This window comes from Zingiber officinale, chromosome 6A, assembly GCF_018446385.1.
Source record: "Zingiber officinale cultivar Zhangliang chromosome 6A, Zo_v1.1, whole genome shotgun sequence".
Classification (NCBI taxonomy): domain Eukaryota; kingdom Viridiplantae; phylum Streptophyta; class Magnoliopsida; order Zingiberales; family Zingiberaceae; genus Zingiber; species Zingiber officinale.
In genome coordinates, this window is record NC_055997.1 from 107,603,459 (window position 1) to 107,619,976 (window position 16,518).

At 41.0% G+C, this 16,518-nt stretch overlaps 1 long non-coding RNA gene across 1 annotated transcript; it reads right to left on the bottom strand.

The window, feature by feature from the left end:
• Nucleotides 1-2,137: 2,137 nt before the first annotated feature.
• Nucleotides 2,138-4,264, bottom strand: LOC121994286. Its single transcript, XR_006115668.1, has 3 exons — nt 4,136-4,264; nt 3,825-3,961; nt 2,138-2,353 (listed from the first exon to the last, which is right to left on the bottom strand). It is a non-coding gene; the product is annotated as an uncharacterized LOC121994286 (long non-coding RNA).
• Nucleotides 4,265-16,518: the final 12,254 nt, after the last annotated feature.

A 16,518-nucleotide genomic window follows, 5' to 3' on the forward strand; every position in this document is an offset into this window, starting at 1 on the left:
TTAATAATAATATTATCATTATTAAACCAATGATAATATAATAAAATATCACACGAGGTTATGTACTAAAATCTCCAAACAAACTAGGTTTATTACATTACTTAAATTGAACCAAATATTCTCTTGTTATGTTTCATTCTTATAACCTTGGTTATGCGATTACCTAGTGATATGATGTGTTGTGAGTGACCCCAAAGATAAGGTGGGGTCGAGAGTCAGGTTGATGTGGAGGTCAAAGTCAATGTAAGGTGGTAGTCAAAGTTAAGGCGTACATATCCGGATGAACTACCTCTTAGAAGTAGATCTCCAAACATAAACTTGGGCAGCCCTAGAACCGACCGAGTATGCGGGGCCTAGCTCACATATCGCCGCTCCTTTGGCATCTCTTTCACTACTCTCTCGACACTATTATTGTTGCTCAGCCGATCTCGCCGCAGCTACTAGGTCAAGGTTATGCATCAAGCCCAACGGTCTAACTTTGTGGTCGGGAGTGATTCAACCTTTGCGATAGACTGTCTGGTCAGTTGTACCCACACCTCCTTCGACTAGATTTGAAGGGAAGACTTGTGATATAGTGTGTTGTGAGTGACTCAAAAGGTAAGGTGGGGTCGAGAGTCAAGCTGATGTAGCAGTTAAAGTCAATGTAAAGTGGTAGTCAAAGTCGCGATGTACGTATCCGGATGAACTACCTTTTAGAAATAGATCTCCCAACATAAATTCGGACGGTCCCAGAGCCGGCTGGGCATACGGGGCTCAGCTCTCCACTTCTCTTATGCAAGTTTCTCAACATACAACAGTCTGGCCCTAGAGCCAGCCAGACATACGGGGCTTAGCCACCCACTTCTCCTGTGCAAGTCTCTTAGCATACAACCAGTTGGACCCTAGAGCTAGACGGACATAGAGGGCTTAACCCCACTTCTCTTGTGCAAGTCTCTTAGCGTACATTTGCCCGAACCCAGAGTCAGTCGGACCTTCAGACTCAGTTCCCCATCTCTTTGGCGCACGACTCCTAGTCTACATCCGCCCCCGCCACATAGTATGTTGGACCTACGAGACTTAGCTCCCTGCTCTTCATACAGGCATGGTTCTCAACTTAAACCCGGTTGACTCTAGGTCGATTGAACTCCTATAAGAGACAACATTGTTAAAGAATTGCAACAATCTATCAAAGAATATTCTATTAGTGACATATATACACAATGGAGCATTCTTTGGCCTATAAGAAGGTTGTTGTACATCCTCCACTATCTGACATATTCTGACATCTGACATTCTTTGTCATCTCATTAATACGAATCACTACAAAAAATAAAGGATTTCGGGACAAAATTGGGGACGAATTTTTTAAAAAAATTCGTTGCAAAAATTTTTGCGACAAAATTTGGGACGAAAATTTTTTCGTCCCAAAATGGTTGATGCCACATTTTGGAACGAATTATGGATTGTTGCAAATTTGGAGACAAATTTGGGGACGAATTTGGCGACGAAAAAAGTTTTTGTCCCCAAATTCGTTGCAAAAAAGTATAGAAATTTGCAACGAAAACTGTTTTTGTTGCAAACTTAGGAACAAATTTAGGGACGAATTTACATAAATAGTTTGTCCCTAATATTGCAACGAATTTGGGGACAAATTCGGTGACAAAATTATTTTTGTTGCCATCTTTGTTCCTAATTTTGCAACGAATAATAAATTTGTTGCAAAACTGGCAACGAATTTGGCAACAAAAACTTGCCAAATTCTTTGCACATAAGATAAATTTTCGTCCCAGAATTCGTCCCAAATTCTGGGACGAAATTTGGGACGAAATTTGTAGATTCGTCCCAAAATTCGTCCCAGAATCTGGGACGAATTTTGGGACCAATCCATAATTCGTCCCAGATTCTGGGACGAATTTTGGGACGAATTTTGTGGATTCGTCCCAAAATCTGGGACGAATTCTGGGACGAAAATAATTTTGTCCCAAATTACGATAGAATTGGGACAAATAATTTTCATTGCCAAATTCGTCCCTATTTCAAATAATTTTTTTCAGCTTCAATTTCTTTCTACAATACAATCCAAATACATACAAACCAAATTCAAATAACAAATAATATGCATTCAACACATCCTAATTTAACATTCAACACATCCAAATTTAGCATTCAACACATCGATCAACTCATAATTCAAGAAGTATAAAGTTTTCAACAAAGTTTACAATATCCATCTTGTTCTAGCTACTAGAAAATATGATACAAAGTTCAACAACCTAATGTTTTATAAGTTCATCATCCATCCAACAACACTAAGAATACATATAGTCATCTTCATGTGCCACAAAATCTTTGATTCCCATCAAATCTCCTTTGCCTACATAACAACAAACAAATAAACTAGATCATGTCTAACAAGAAAGATTGTAAATATTATACGATATGGCCATGTAAAAAGAATAATTGGAAACAAAACATAAATGTGAAATTCCTTAAACATTCTAATAAAAACTCTAATTCTAATAAAAGTCATATTTACCAACGATATAATCATCCATGTCATAACAACGGTAAATAAAATTATAAGAATTATTTTGAAGCTAAGTACATGTATCGTAACTACGATACAACCTAATATAATTGACACATCATATAGAGAGAAAGAGAGAGAGATATTGTGAAGTATGGTATTACCCAATCCGTTATATTGTGAATCTTGCTCATTGATGATGCACAGGTTCGGCTAATTGCTGCTCAAGCCTTAATCACTATTGCAATTAGATCTGGAGAGCCTTATCGACTACAAATATATGAATTCTTGCATGCTTTATCTCTAGGTGGTGTTCAATCTCAGTTTTCACAATCACAACTTAGTAATGGGGAAGATCAAGGTGCTAGTGGTATTGGTATTGGGTCTTTAATTAGTCCTATGCTAAAAGTACTTGATGAGATGTACAGGGCACAAGATGATTTAATCAAGTAACTTATGACAAATTTATTACAAGCGAAGAAGTTAGAATGTTTATTTTATGTTGATCTATGCTTGTTTCCTTTGATTTCTAGAGATATGCGGAACCATGACAACAACAAACAAGAATGGACAGATGACGAGCTAAAGAAACTTTACGAGACTCATGAGAGACTTCTTGATTTCGTTTCATTGTTCTACTTTGTCCCAAGGGGAAAGTATCTTCCTCTTGGTCCTACCAGGTAATTCTGACTTGCATCTTTTGGTCATCGTAAAGCACACTTGTTTTGCATAGTGCGGAGTTTATATTCATACCCAATCCGTTATATAATACTAATTACATGTCATGTCCTAGGCCCTCATGTGAAATGTGGACGCAGAATGCTAATTTCTTGTGGAGTGGGAGATCTGTATCAAGTGTCTAGTTGGTTGAGCTTTTCATTCATTGCTTCCATATTGTGTTCTTGTTGGGTTTAACAATGTGGCAATTGATTCTTTGGATATTGTGAAGACCCATTTCTTCCCTGTTGGCGGCCACATAATTGTTAAACTAGGTGCTACAAAAAATTATTATAATGACAATGCATATAGTTCTAAACACATTACATTGAGTGGAGGTTAAACGAGAATAAATACACACCACTAGACCTGATTAGTCATCTGTGCTGAAAAACAACAAACTAGTGGTCGTTTGGGGGTCAGGGCCACTACAACACTAGCTCCTGACTAGCTGTGGGAGCAGGTTCAAACATAGAGGACCATCATGACAATGATTATGTGGCTGATAATGCTATTCAAGTAAGCATAATGCAGAACTATATGGCAAAAATGCAATATCAATTTTGGTTGTAACTAACGCAAATAAGAAGATCTAGCATACCTTTTTTCACATACTATAGTAGTTGTCTCCAGCTAATTCCCTTCTTGTTGCTTGTAAGGTCGTAAAACAGCCAAAGAATTGCCAAATCTGTTCAATTTGGCTGAGTTGAACTAATTTCACCATCTTTGACCAATTCCCTTCAAGATTGAGAGAAGAAAATTGCTTACAATGATCTTGTAATAGCCATCCGGAGGGCCTGCCGGAGGCCAGGCCAGGCAGCGCCGGCCAGACAGCGCCTGGCCGCGGCCAGCCCGCGCCGGCAGGGAGTCCAGCGACGCCGAGAGAGAGAAATCTGAGAGCGTTTAGCTTACCAAACGAAAACCTTCCACCGCCGATCGTCGTAGATCACGCCGTCGTCGGTCGGAGATGTGGCCGAAACCTGGAAATCGCAGATGGGAAGAAGGGGGAACGGGGGCGAGAGAGGAAAGAAAAGAGAGAAGGGAAAAATAATCGGGTTGGGAATTAGATCTAGGGTTTTTAGGAACAAATATTTTTTGTTCCCAATTTCGTCCCTAAATTTGGGACGAATTTCTGGATTCGTCCCAAATTTTGGGACGAATCCAAGATTCGTCCCAAAACTTAAAATAATTTTAAAAAAAATAAATCAAAGACCGAAAGCTTATATCATGACCTAGAGACATCGGAATTTGATGAAACAAGTTTCTATGTGTTCGTATCATTGGCCTGATCATAAATATGTCACCATCCATATTTTTTAATTAATATTTTAAATGATTCAAATTATTAACCCCAAATTAGGTCAAATTTGAATTAAAAAATTCCAAAAATAAATATATTTGTGAAAAAATATTTTTATGTATATATTTACGATCAGGACAACGATACAAACGCATAGAAATTTGTTTCATCAAATTCTGATGTCTCTAGGTAGATATTTTTTATGCATATATAGGTTGCTATTAACTAAAAAGGTGTTGTGCAGTGAACGATTGTAAATTAGTGTCTGAAAGCTTATATCTTGACCTAGAGACATCGGAATTTGATGAAACAAGTTTCTATGCATTCGTATCGTTGCCCTGATCGTAAATATGTCACCATCCATATTTTTTAAATAACATTTTAAGGGATTCAAATTTTTAATACCAAATTAGGTCAAATTGGAATTAAAAAATTCCAAAAATAAAAATATTTGGTAAAAAATATTTTATGGATATATTTACGATCAAGACAATGATACGAACGCATAGAAATTTATTTCATCAAATTCCGATGTCTCTAGGTCCGTATATAAGGCGTCCCATTTTTTTTTTTTTTAAAAGATATTTAAATTTTTGGGACGAATCTCTAGATTCTCCCAAATTTTGGGACGAATCCAGAGATTCGTCCCAAACTTTGGGACAAATTCCTGGATTCGTCCCAAAATTTGGGACGAATCCAGGATTCGTCCCAAAACTTAAATTAATTTAAAATAAATAAAATCAAAGACCGAAAGCTTATATATTGATCTAGAGACATCGAAATTTGATGAAACAAGTTTCTATACGTTCGTATCATTGCCCTGATGGTAAATATGTCACCATCCATATTTTTTAATTAATATTTTAAATGATTCAAATTATTAACCCCAAATTAGGTCAAATTTGAATTTAAAAATTCCAAAAATAAATATATTTGTGAAAAAATATTTTGATGTATATATTTATGATCAGGACAACGATACAAACGCATAGAAATTTGTTTCATCAAATTCCGATGTCTCTAGATAGATATTTTTTATACATATATAGGTTGCTATTAACTAAAAAGGTGTTGTGCAGTGAACGATTGTAAATTAGTGTCTGAAAGCTTATATCTTGACCTAGAGACATTGGAATTTGATGAAACAAGTTTCTATGCATTCGTATCATTGCCCTGATCGTAAATATGTCACCATCCATATTTTTTAAATAACATTTTAAGGGATTCAAATTTTTAATACCAAATTAGGTCAAATTAGAATTAAAAAATTCCAAAAATAAAAATATTTGGTAAAAAATATTTTTATGGATATATTTACGATCAGGACAATGATACGAATGCATAGAAATTTATTTCATCAAATTCCGATGTCTCTAGGTTCGTATATAAGGCGTCCCATTTTATTTTTTTTTTATAGATATTTAAATTTTTGGGATGAATCTCTGGATTCGTCCCAAATTTTGGGACGAATCCAGGATTCGTCCCAAAACTTAAATTAATTTAAAATAAATTAAATCAAAGACCGAAAGCTTATATCTTGACCTAGAGACATCGGAATTTGATGAAACAAGTTTCTATGCGTTCGTATCGTTGCCCTGATCGCAAATATGTCACCATCCATATTTTTTAATTAATATTTTAAATGATTCAAATTATTAACCCCAAATTAAGTCAAATTTGAATTAAAAAATTCCAAAAATAAATATATTTGTGAAAAAATATTTTTATGTATATATTTACGATCAGAACAATGATACAAACGCATAGAAATTTGTTTCATCAAATTCCGATGTCTCTAGGTAGATATTTTTTATACATATATAGGTTGCTATTAACTAAAAAGGTGTTGTGCAGTAAACGATTGTAAATTAGTGTCTGAAAGCTTATATCTTGACCTAGAGACATCAAAATTTGATGAAACAAGTTTCTATACGTTCGTATCGTTGCCCTGATCGTAAATATGTCACCATCCATATTTTTTAAATAACATTTTAAGTGATTCAAATTTTTAATACCAAATTAGGTCAAATTGGAATTAAAAAATTCCAAAAAAAAAAATATTTGGTAAAACATATTTTTATGGATATATTGATGATCAAGTCAACGATACGAACGCATAGAAATTTATTTCATCAAATTCCGATGTCTCTAGGTCCGTATATAAGACGTCCCATTTTGTTTTTTTTTTTAAAGATATTTAAATTTTTGGGATGAATCTCTGGATTCGTCCCAAATTTTGGGACGAATCCAGAGAGTCGTCCCAAACATTGGGACGAATTCCTGGATTCGTCCCAAAACTTAAATTAATTTAAAATTAATTAAATCAAAGACCGAAAGCTTATATCTTGACCTAGATACATCGGAATTTGATGAAACAAGTTTCTATACGTTCGTATCGTTGCCCTGATCTTAAATATGTCACCATCCATATTTTTTAATTATTATTTTAAATGATTCAAATTATTAACCCCAAATTAGGTCAAATTTGAATTAAAAAATTCCAAAAATAAATATATTTGTGAAAAATATTTTTATGTATATATTTACGATCAGGACAATGATACAAACGCATAGAAATTTGTTTCATCAAATTCCGATGTCTCTAGGTAGATATTTTTTATACATATATAGGTTGCTATTAACTAAAAAGGTGTTGTGCAGTGAACGATTGTAAATTAGTGTCTGAAAGTTTATATCTTGACCTAGAGACATCGGAATTTGATGAAACAAGTTTCTATGCATTCGTATCGTTGCCCTGATCGTAAATATGTCACCATCCATATTTTTAAAAAAACATTTTAAGTGATTCAAAATTTTAATACCAAATTAGGTTAAATTGGAATTAAAAAATTCCAAAAAAAAAATATTTGGTAAAAAATATTTTTATAGATATATTTACGATCAGGTCAATGATACGAACGCATAGAAATTTATTTCATCAAATTCCGATATCTCTAGGTCCGTATATAAGGCGTCCCATTTTGTTTTTTTTTTTTTAAAGATATTTAAATTTTTGGGACGAATCTCTGGATTCGTCCCAAATTTTGGGACGAATCCAGAGATTCGTCCCAAACTTTGGGACAAATTCCTGGATTCGTCCCAAACTTTGGGACGAATCCAGGATTCGTCCCAAAACTTAAATTAATTTAAAATAAATTAAATCAAAGACCGAAAGCTTATATCTTGATCTAGAGACATCGGAATTTGATGAAACAAGTTTCTATACGTTCGTATCATTGCCCTGATGGTAAATATGTCACCATCCATATTTTTTAATTAATATTTTAAATGATTCAGATTATTAACCCCAAATTAGGTCAAATTTGAATTAAAAAATTCCAAAAATAAATATATTTGTGAAAAAATATTTTGATGTATATATTTATGATCAGGACAACGATACAAACGCATAGAAATTTGTTTCATCAAATTCCGATGTCTCTAGATAGATATTTTTTATACATATATAGGTTGCTATTAACTAAAAAGGTGTTGTGCAGTGAACGATTGTAAATTAGTGTCTGAAAGCTTATATCTTGACCTAGAGGCATCGGAATTTGATGAAACAAGTTTCTATGCATTCGTATCGTTGCCCTGATCGTAAATATGTCACCATCCATATTTTTTAAATAACATTTGAAGTGATTCAAATTTTTAATACCAAATTAGGTCAAATTGGAATTAAAAATTCCAAAAATAAAAATATTTGGAAAAAAATATTTTTATGGATATATTTACGATCAAGACAACGATACGAACGCATAGAAATTTATTTCATCAAATTCCGATGTCTCTAGGTCCGTATATAAGGCGTCCCATTTTGTTTTTTTTTTATAGATATTTAAATTTTTGGGACGAATCTCTGGATTCGTCCCAAAATTTGGGACGAATCCAGAGATTCGTCCCAAACTTTGGGACGAATTCCTGGATTCGTCCCAAAATTTGGGACGAATCCAGGATTCGTCCCAAAACTTAAATTAATTTAAAATAAATTAAATCAAAGACCGAAAGCTTATATCTTGACCTAGAGACATCGGAATTTGATGAAATAAGTTTCTATACGTTCGTATCATTGCCCTGATCTTAAATATGTTACCATCCATATTTTTTAATTATTATTTTAAATGATTCACATTATTAACCCCAAATTAGGTCAAATTTGAATTAAAAAATTCCAAAAATAAATATATTTGTGAAAAAATATTTTTATGTATATATTTACCATCAGGACAATGATACAAACGTATAAAAATTTGTTTCATCAAATTCTGATGTCTCTAGGTAGATATTTTTTATACATATATTGGTTGTTATTAACTAAAAAGGTGTTGTGCAGTGAACGATTGTAAATTAGTGTCTGAAAGCTTATATCTTGACCTAGAGACATCGGAATTTGATGAAACAAGTTTCTATGCATTCGTATCGTTGTCCTGATCGTAAATATGCCACCATCCATATTTTTTAAATAACATTTTAAGTGATTCAAATTTTTAATACCAAATTAGGTCAAATTGGAATTAAAAAATTCCAAAAATAAAAATATTTGGAAAAAAATATTTTTATGGATATATTTACGATCAGGACAACGATACGAACGCATAGAAATTTATTTCATCAAATTCCGATGTCTCTAGGTCCGTATATAAGGCGTCTCATTTTATTTTTTTTTATAGTTATTTAAATTTTTGGGACGAATCTCTGGATTCGTCCCAAATTTTGGGACGAATCCAGAGATTCGTCCCAAACTTTGGGACGAATTCCTGGATTCGTCCCAAAATTTGGGACGAATCCAGGATTCGTCCCAAAACTTAAATTAATTTAAAATAAATTAAATCAAAGACCGAAAGCTTATATCTTGACCTAGAGATATTGGAATTTGATGAAACAAGTTTCTATACGTTCGTATCATTGCCCTGATCATAAATATATCCATAAAAATATTTTTTACCAAATATATTTATTTTTGGAATTTTTTAATTCCAATTTGACCTAATTTGGTATTAAAAATTTGAATCACTTAAAATATTATTTAAAAAATATGGATGGTGACATATTTACGATCAAGTTAATGATATGAATGCATAGAAACTTGTTTCATCAAATTTCGATGTCTCTAGGTCAAGATATAAGCCTTCGATATTTGATTGTCTTTTTTTAAAAATAATGTCATTTTTGGAACAAATCCTGGATTCGTCCCAGATTTTGGGACGAATCCCGGATTCATCCCAGATTTTGGAACGAATTCTGAATTCGTCCCAGAATTTGGGACGAATGTAGTTTTTGTCCCAAAATCTGGGACGAATTCTGAATTCGTTCCAGATTTGGTGACTGATCCGGTAGTAAGAGCGGGCCCCCCCTTCTCTTGCAAAGTCAACGCCAAGTGGAAGTCACCGGAACAGCCGCCCACCCAGAGGAGAGTGTGGTCCGACCGGACGGACGGCCATAGATGGCCGGTCCGACTGGACTGCCGGCCGGCCGATGGAATCGAGTACCCGGAAGGGTCCGGCCGGTTTGCACTTATAGTTGGTAGGCACCCTGTCAAATCGGGGTTCCGACGCTCAGTTAAAAAGGTCATGGACCGAGCTGACCTTTTGGCCGATTACAGTCATAAAGCACCCCTGTTTGTTAGTCTCCACAAAGCACAAGTAAACCACTGCGGATGTCCGGTCGGATGTTTAGGTATCTTTCCGCTCGGACTACAAGTTTGGAGCAAAGGAAAGGGCCAGAGGATTTCTTTCTCTGACAACCTGTAGGTTTCACGTGTGTGTCATGCTCCAAATCTTGTGACAGGGGATTCTGCTGTCCCATCGAGGGCATGCTTTGACTGTAGCGATATGGGTCAGGTAAACTTTCTGACAGCCGCGTACCTAGGAAAGGACAGGTAAGCTTTCTGACAGCCGCATACCTAGGATAGGACAGGGGACACTTATGCACCTTGGTACGCGTGCCCAAACCTTTCACAAAGAACCTCAGGTTTCATCGACAAAGGATTCGGGTATGTACTCTGAGACTTCTGGAGCCACCTTGTTCATCGTGATTTACCTGACTTGAGCGTCGGAGGGTCGTCGCTGGGAATCCCCTTCCCGGCTCGACTTCTGTGCAGGATAGCCGGAGCATCTCGACACTAGTTGGAGACCTACATCAGCGAGCCTTGGAGCGCCACGTGCCCAGCGTCTATTGACTTCTGGTTCGGACAGGATCAAATTGGCGCCGTCTGTGGGAACGCTCCTGCATCCGAGCATAGACAATGGACGAGGCTGGACGACAGCACACGGTGACGCTTTCAAGGGAGGAACTCGACGCTCTGGTCGAGATAAGGGCGTGGAACAAAAGCAAAAAGCATCCGCCGAGCGGGCGGAGCAACAAGCAACGTCCGCGTCGGGGGGCCGAGCGGAAGCACCTCCAGCCACCGTCGCATTCCACCGGGCCTTATTTCGCACCCCTGGAGCCACGCCAGCCCGGAGAGATATAGGATCTTCCTCAGATGAAATGCCAAGGCGGGATGACAGGAAGGGGAAGGCTCCCCGGACGGACTCATCTCCCGAGAGGACCAACCGCCAATTTTCGGAAGCCATTCTGCGAGATCCTCTGCCCAAGCACTACGTGCCCCCTACGATCGGCGAGTATAATGGAACAACGGACCCGGATGATCATTTGGGTAAGTTTGATAATACCGCCACGCTCCACCAATACACTGATGGAGTGAAGTGCCGAGTCTTCCTTACCACGCTCTCGGGATCGGCCCAGCGGTGGTTGCCGGACGGATCCATCACAAGCTTCAAGGACTTCCGAACGGCCTTCCTCCACCACTTCGCCAGCAGTCGGCGTTATCAGAAAACAAGCGTTAGCTTGTTCGCCATCAAGCAAGAACCAAAAGAATCGCTTCGAGCTTACATCCAGCGATTCAACCAAGTGGCGATGGACATCCCAACAGCCACATCGGAAACGATGATGAACGCCTTCACACAAGGCCTTGTTGATGGGGACTTCTTCAGGTCGCTCATCCGAAAGCCGCCCCGAGACTATGATCACATGCTACATCGGGCCAACGAATACATAAACGTGGAAGAAGCGCAAGCCGCTCGGAAAAAAGAAGCTCCAACCGAGCGTGCACTTGTTCATGCCGAGCGGAAGCAGCACTCCGCTCAGCAACCACCTAGAGGACCAAGGGCTGAAGCAATTCGATCTCCCCACACCAGATCGCACGTGCAAGAAGTGGCTGCCGCTCGGCCCAAGCCAAAGAAGAGGTGGACCCCAATGTTCTGCAAATTCCACCAAACGGATACGCACAACACGAGGGATTGCCGAAGCCTTCCCTTTGTGTCCAATCCTGTTCCCCGGAGAGCCGAACGACGGTCTCCTCCCCTCAACACGAGGCAAAGGACCCAGGAAGGCGACCGGACCCGCATAGAGAGGCGACATCACCATACGTCCGATCGGCATAGATCCCCAAGACAGGAGAGTCGCCGGACGTCCAGGGAACGGTCCCGACCATCCACTCGGGTGGAAGAAAACAGGAGCAATACTTCCCGGGACGAAATCAACGTTATTGCTGGTGGGCCGACCGGAGGAGACTCCAACCGAGCAAGAAAGGCAGGCGTTCGGCAGATCCGGTCGGCTGTAGCCAAGAGCGGGCAAGTGGACCGGAAATCACTTTGGGCCCGGAGACTTGGAAGGAGTAGAAGTACCCCATGATACTGCTCATTAAAGCGGTAATAGCAAATTACACCATTCATCGATATTTGTTGACACAGGAGCTCGGTCAACATACTATTCAAGAAGGCGCTCGATCACCAGAATTGATCGAGCCGAGCCGCCTAATGACGACCCCGCCTACGGGTTTACGGCAATGAAGTTCACGGTCGGACAAATCCGGTTGGCCACCTCACTGGGAGAAGAGCAGCTCAGCAGAAAACAACGTGGTGGTTGACTCTCCCTCATCCTACAACGTCATTTTGGGATGACCGGTTCCGAGCGGTTGTCTCAACCTTCCACCGAAGATAAAATTTCCGTGGAGGACAAAGTGGAGAAGTGCGGGAGATCAACTAGCAGCTGCATATATAGAGATGATCCGAAGCTTCTTCCGCTCGGAAGGTCCCCCGAATCGAGGTACACGCCATAACCGAGAAACCTCCTGCTTTAATTTATGATGAAAAGGAGGAAGTTCAGATCCATCCGACCCGATCGGAGGCCACCACTTTCATCGCCTCAGATCTAGAGGAAAAACAGAAGAAGAAGCTGATCCAATGCCTCCAGCAAAATCATGATGTCTTTGTTTGGTCGACACACGAGTTGCCCGGAATTTCGCCTAGCCTAGCGCAACATGAGTTGCATGTCCGACCTGACGCTCGGCCAGTAAAGCAGAAAAAAAGAGATTTTAGCGCCGAGCAGAATGCCATAATCCGGGCGGAAGTAGAGAAACTTCTGGAGGCCGGCCACATACGCGAGGTGCAGTTCCCGAGCTGGCTAGCCAACGTGGTATTGGTCTCCAAGCCGGGCGGCAAGTGGCGAGTTTGCATTGACTTTCGGGACTTAAACAAAGCATGTCCCAAAGATTTTTATCCTCTGCCTGGATAGATGGTGGACTCTACTACCTACTGTGAATTAATTTGCATGCTCGACGCCTACTGTGGCTATCACTGTGCACCGCCGCCAAGATCAAGAAAAGGTGAGTCAGAATGGCCGACGCACATATTGCTACAATGTGATGCCGCTCGATTGAAGAAATCGGGGCCACCTATCGCTTGATGAACAAGGTATTCAAGGAGCGGTCAGACGCAGAAGTTTACGTGGACGACATTCTTATCAAATCCGTCCGGCGGATCTTTTCAAGAATATGGAAGAAACCTTCCGAACTCCGCAAATATGGAGTCAAGCTAAATCCCGAAATGCCTGTTCTAAAGGAGGGCGTTTCTTGGGGTATATAGTGACCGAGCGGGATCAAGCAAATCCCAACAAGGTGAAAGCTCTGAAGACATGCTTCCTCCCGAAACACAAGGGAAGTGCAACGGTTGACCGGTCGGATAATCGCTTTGTCCAGATTCATCTCCAAAATCGCCGGCCGAGCTGCTTCTTCAAGATCCTACGCAAAGCTACTAAGTTCCAGTGGAACGAAGAGTGTGACCGAGCATTTGAAGAGTTGAAAACATATCTGAATTCCCTGTTAGCCAAGCCGATCGGAGGTGAGTCATCAGATATGTATTTGTCGTCAATCGAACACGTCAGAGGCTCAAGACTTGTGAGGGCGAGCGCTAAGAGCAATGTATTTTCGAGCCATATTTTGAAAGATGAATCTCGCTACACCGGCTCGAGAAGTTGGCCTTTGCATTGGTTCTAGCCGCTCGCTTCGACCGTATTTCTTGGCCCACACAATCATTGTCCGGACGAGCACCACTCGGAAGAGTCCTGTTGAATCGGGCGTCCGGACGGCTTATCAAGTGGACGGCAGAATTAAGTGAGTTTGACATCCAAGACCAGCCCCGCTCGGCGATTAAAGCCCAATCCTTGGCTGATTTTGTGACCGAAGTGCAGAGGCCCGAGCCTAAGGGAAGATATGTGGATGGGTCTTCCACTCGACTCGGAAGCGGGATTGGGATATTACTTATCTCACCGCAAGAAGAAAAGATGCACCTATCCGTCCGGCTGGACTACAAGGCCCCCAACAATGAGGCAGAGTATGAGGCCCTTACAGCCGGATTACCGGCGGCACGACATGTGGGGGCCGGTCGGGTAACTCTCTATTCGGATTCACAGTTGGCCGCTCCGCAACTTTCCGGCACCTTTGAAATCAACTGTGTTCGGCTTAAACTCTACGCTGAGAGAAACTCAAAGCTACTTTCCGAGAGGTGCTTATTCAGAAGATTCCCCGAACGGAGAACCAGGCGGCCGATGAGTTGGCCAAACTCGCGAGCTCAATAACGCCGATCGCCATTCAGCACCAATTGAAAAAACGCTGATGGTGATTAGCGGACTCAAGCGATTGACAGACTCCTTTGATTGAGTTCCTCCGATCGGGCAGCGTACAGGCCAACCAGGAATAGGCTCGGTTAATAAAAAGGAGAGTCGGATGGTTTACGTTAGTTGGAGACCACTTATATAAAAGGACTTTCTCAAGACTCCTGTTGAAGTGCATCAGAGCAAAGGACATTCAGTACATCCTGTAAAAAGTTCACCAAGACTCTTGTGGCAGTCATCCGGGTGGCCTTTCATTGGCAAGAAAAATCTTGTTGGCGGACTATTTCTGGCCTACTCTCCAAGCTGATGCCGCTCGAATGGTAGCAACCTGCTTGTCTTACCAGAAATATCAGAACATACCATATAGATCTACAGAAGAGCTAAAGGCATCTATTGTCTCTTGTATGTTTAACCAGTGCGGTATGGACATTGTGCGACCCTTCCCATTGGTGATCTGACAAAGGAAATTTATTCTTGTGGCTGTGGACTACTTCTCCAAATGGGTGGCGTCCCTCACAAACTTGTCTCCGACAATAGAAGGTAATTTCACGGGTGGAAGCTCAGAGAGTGGTGTGTAGGTTATGATATTACGCAGGCCTTCACGTCAGTAGCTTACCCCTAAAGTAATGGCCAGGTAGAAGTCACTAATAGAGAAATCCTTTGAGGGCTTTGGACTTAGCTCGACCACATTGGGGGAAGCTGGATAGATGAACTGTCGAGTATGCTGTGGGCCACCACACCATGCCTAGGGATGTTACTGGCATAACCCCGTTCCACTTAGTATATGGAGGAGAAGTAATAGTGCAAATCAAGATAGGAATTGAGTCAAATCACATGCATCTTTACGACGAGGAGAACCCTAAATGATGTCTCATGGAGTTAGATTTAATAGACCAAATCAGGGACAAAGTAGCCATGCGGCTAATGACAAATCGGTAGAGGATGAAACAGAACTACAACAAGAGGGTGATTCCCAGATCCTTCCAGGTTGGCGACTTAGTCTGGAAAAAGGTCAAACTGGTCGACGACGTCACCAAGTCAAAGGCCACGTAGGGAGGATGAGACAGACGGCGGCTAGATAGGCCGTGGAGCGAACCACCTCCCCTTACAAGGCGGGGTGAAAGGTGTATCAGTAAATCACCCTGTGTATTTCATTTTTCGACTAAATACTTGAAATGCAGAGATGAAAAGTCAAAGGAGCGAATATAAGGCATTATCATCGTAGCGCGAAGGCCCCCAGGCCGATCGGCCGGGAGGTTTATGTGGTTAGACTTGTAAGCAAATAACCCGTGCCGTTCGGCCGGAATTAAATTGGTCATGCCAAACGCTCGAAGATCGAAGGCCCCGTACCCTTCGAACGGAGGTATATTATCCGAGCCAAAATACTCGATGAAGTAGAGCCTGAGCCGTGCGGCCAGGAGGGCATTATCCAAGCTGGGGGAAAGGCGAAGAGCAACGCCGAATGGAAGTGTCAAAATTAGCCTTGACGGCCGTCTAGCCCAGACGTTAAACCGTAGAGCCGCGCCGACCGGCTATAAATATCCGCGCCGACGAGCACCGTCGTTAAAAATCAAGAGACGAGCCGGCGTCTATAAACCCTCCGAGCGGAATACCGACGAGCTCCGTCGTTAAAGATCGAGAGCCGCGCCGACCGGCTATAAATATCCGCGCCGACGAGCACCGCCGGTAAAATCAAGAGGCGAGCCGCGATAAACCCTCCGGCGGAATACCGACGAGCTCCGCCGTTAAAGATCGAGAGCCGCTCCGAACTATCCAGCAATATCCGACGAGCACCGTCGTTAAAAATAAGAGACGAGCCGGCGTCTATAAACCCTCCGGCGGAATACCGACCAGCTCCGTTAAAGATCGAGAGCCGCCGACCGGCTATAAATACCGACGAGCACCGTCGTTAAAAATCAAGAGACGAGCCGGCGTCTATAAACCCTCCGAGACCGACGAGCTCCGCTGTTAAAGATCGAGAGCCGCGCCGACCGGCTATAAATATCCGCGCCGACGAGCACCGTCGTTAAAAATAAGAGAC